The sequence below is a fragment of the Octopus bimaculoides genome, unplaced genomic scaffold (assembly GCF_001194135.2).
Source record: "Octopus bimaculoides isolate UCB-OBI-ISO-001 unplaced genomic scaffold, ASM119413v2 Scaffold_122365, whole genome shotgun sequence".
In the NCBI taxonomy this organism is placed as follows: Eukaryota; Metazoa; Mollusca; class Cephalopoda; order Octopoda; family Octopodidae; genus Octopus; species Octopus bimaculoides.
The window spans coordinates 1-3,837 of NW_026307095.1; the positions used below are offsets into that span (position 1 = coordinate 1).

Genomic DNA, 3,837 nt, shown 5'->3' on the forward strand with positions numbered 1-3,837 from the left:
TATATATATATATATATATATACACATACATGCACACACACACATATATAATATATATACACACACATGCACACACACACACACATAATATATATACACACACACACACATATATACATGTGTGTGGGTATGTCTGTGTACATATATTTATATATATATATATACACACACACACACATGTGAGTGTATGCCTATATATATATATATATATACATATTTCTACGTGAAATGAGTCAGATCAGGGTAGATATGAAACATAAACCAAAAAGATGTTGAGATGGTTTGTTTTGGCAGTGAACATGAAAGATTCCAGACAAATAGTTTGTCCCGGTAAAATGGTACAGGTGGCAGAAATGTCTTGGAGCTATTAAGATCAATGTACCAAAAGGTCACACCAATTCCAGAACCTGCAACAGAGAACATTAGACACATTAGACAAAAGGCGGTAACTTAATATGAAACAATGTGTGTTCACACAAGCACACACACACACATGCAAACTCACATGAACAGAAGCTCACATATACATGCATACTAGCTCTCGTACATACATATGTGCACATACACAGACTCAAACACACATACTCATGCACACTCACACAAAAGTTAACATTCATACATCATACAAATGCACACAAGCATGCACACACTGACACATATATGAATGCATATATACACACACACTCACATGAGCTCACATACACTTATACATGAGCTCACTCATACAAGCTCACATACACTATACATACACATGCTCATATATACACACAAACTAAGAAGCTCACACACATTCATGCACACACATTCATACACACACACACAGAGCTTACATATACATGGACTCATACAAACTTTCACAATACATAACTCACCTTTATGGTACCCTGGCTGTTAGCAGCAACAAGGACATTAGAGCCCTGTAAAAGAGAAGCAGAAAAACCCATCAGAATCAATAAATAAACAAACATCAATGAACTCCGGGAGGGGAAAGCACAGGGAATGTGACATTCAGTGGAGGGGAGGGAGAGAAAATACATTGGATTTCCAGAACTCCAGAGCATCACATATCTATTAATTAGACAACACTGTCAACACACACACAATCATCATCATTCTAATGTCAGCTTTTCCATGCTTGCACATATCAGAAGGAATTCGTTGAAGTTTTTTCTACGACTGGATGGATGCCCTTCCTAGTGCCACCCCCTCTCCTGTTTCCAGGTAAGGTAATATTTCCCCGTAGCTTGACATGTTTTTCACAGAAGACCACAAGTGAACAACATCACTGGTATGACAATAATAGTTCTTCACAGCCATCACATGCTGCCGAGAGACACACACACACACACACACATACATGTGTGTGTGTATGTATGTAATTAGGAAAGGCATATTGGGATTAAGAAGAGCATCCAGCAATAGAAACCAAGCCAAATGAGACTTGAACTTGGTACAGCTCTCTGGCTTGCTAGCTCTGGTCAAACTGTTTAACCCATACCAGTATGGATAACAGACATTAGAGGATAATGATGATATCTATACACATACACACACGATGGGCTTCCACACAGTTTCCATCTAACTCCAATCAAAAGGCTTTAGTCAGCCAGAGGCTATAGTAAAGGACACTTGCCCAAGATGTCATGCACTGGGGCTGATCCCAATATATACACACACACACACACACATATATATATGCATACGTACACACATGCACACACTCAAATACATACACGTACATGTGTGAGATGGACAAAAGTCATTGCCTTTACATGTCATAAATCATGAATGTATGGAGAGAGTTTGAAATGGTCAAAGAAGAATTTCGATATCTGTCGGCAAGTAGAAATTAATGTTTAAAGATTTGAACAGGAAGATGGTTGATATATAAACATCAACAGAAAAAAAAAAAACAATAAACTATTCCTTTCAAACAAAACAAAAAACCCCACATTGTGATATTTGTTTTGCCCAAGTTGCACAATCACTCCTGGTCCCTCTAATCATACAGAGGGTCCAAGAATGACTGCTTAGAAACTTACTAACCAATCCTGGTGAGGGGGAGGTGGCGAATGGGGGGAGCAGATGTGGGGAGGTAGTGGTAGGCAGCAGATTGGGGGAAGCAGAGGTGGCGGACAAGGGGAGACAATGGACAATACACTTACTGGTCTCCAAGTTACAGCACTGACAAACTCATTGGCATCATCTTCCTTTTTATCTTTCTCCTGAAATAAAGAATCAGTAAAATAAGAATCAACTCTGGAATGAGTTTCTACAATGGATGTGTTTCTTGGTTTTCTATACTGAGTTGTGTGTGTGTGTGTGTGTTATGAATATTGTTTTAAAGTACAGACTACAGGTACGAAGAAGAGCAGGACAGAGTACAAAATAAAAGTCACTTTACACTTAGCATTAATTATTGTATTTAGTTGTGTTTAAGTTGCACTAATTTAGACTTTACTTTAACTGGGGAATAATTTATACACGGGGCAAAGATAAAAATATGGACAGAAACAACTGTAGCAAGATTTAACATTAAATTACTATAAGTGCAACGTATATGGGACAAAGCAAAAACTATGAAGGGTAACGATTTTGTATTAAGATTTAATACCAAATTAGGGGCGCAACTTCTACACAAATAAATACAGTTAACTAACCCTGATGAAGGTAAAAAAACATAGTCAAGGAAAATAACCCAAGTACCAAAAATGAAAGTAAGCAAATAAAAAAATTATTTATGAAATACTTCAATAAAAATATTAAAATTGATACAAAGAATATGAAACAGTAATGATAGAGATAAAAATAAGAGTTAAACTGACCAGTACACTTCGGACAGTATCAAATTTGTAGGTCATCAACTGTTTGGAGAGTCCTTTATAATATATATACAGAGCGTTGTTTTCACTACCTGAAATGGAAAAGGGTTTGTAAGTTCAAATCTGACCTCAGGGTTCCACCCCCAAAAACATCATTTTACAATCTGTTTCACCATGCTTGGATGGATCCTCATCAGCGCAGCAATGACTCATTAATCACTGCATTCCATTATCCTCTCTATGGACCAGCATTCTGATTTAGCATGAGACCCTACAAGGTCGACATCTGTGGAATTTGAACTCGGAACATGGCAGCAGATGAAATACCATTAAGCATTTCACCTGGCTTGCTATCAATTCTGCCAGGTAATTAACAACAATAACAATGATTTCTTTTATAATAATAATAATAATAATAATAACACTGATCAACACAATTTTTCTGCTGGGGTAAGAAACCTTTCTTTGCTAATTTTGGGGTACTGAATCCAAAAATGACCTCCATTTTCTCCCATCACGTCAGGTTTGGGCTGTATAAAAACCCTTTTTTTTTTTTTTAAATCACTATTTTTGACCAAAAATGCTATTGTGTCCTGATATTTCTAAATACTATTTTTAGTTCTTCAAGCCATAACAATGCAAATTGGCATTGAAACAAACACTATAAACATTACTGTCATGCAAGGAGAGTATACGCCTGTGGACAAAAGGTACTCAAACCTCCCTTAAATTTGGGATTCCGATGATATGGCGTGAACCGAAGAATCATTACGACGATTACTACTTTTGCATGGTTAGTTTGGACGGATTCAACAAGAAGAACAGAGAGAAAATATCCTACCCCTCCATTCCCTCTGCTATTCAGCCCGTACCACATTCTGAAGATTTTCCAGCTCCAGTTTTCAAGGGATTTGCTGATATTCCAGTTCCCGCTGTAGTCACACGACTTGCACAAGAACCAGAGAATGAGGAGATGACTGAAAGTGATTCTAACCCTGATTTTGATAATGCCAGT

General features: G+C 37.2%; 1 long non-coding RNA gene across 1 annotated transcript; it reads right to left on the minus strand.

The window, feature by feature from the left end:
* Positions 1 to 62: 62 nt before the first annotated feature.
* Positions 63 to 2,916, minus strand: LOC128251344 (uncharacterized). Its single transcript, XR_008267094.1, has 4 exons — positions 2,826 to 2,916; positions 2,166 to 2,225; positions 873 to 917; positions 63 to 407 (listed from the first exon to the last, which is right to left on the minus strand). It is a non-coding gene; the product is annotated as an uncharacterized LOC128251344 (long non-coding RNA).
* Positions 2,917 to 3,837: the final 921 nt, after the last annotated feature.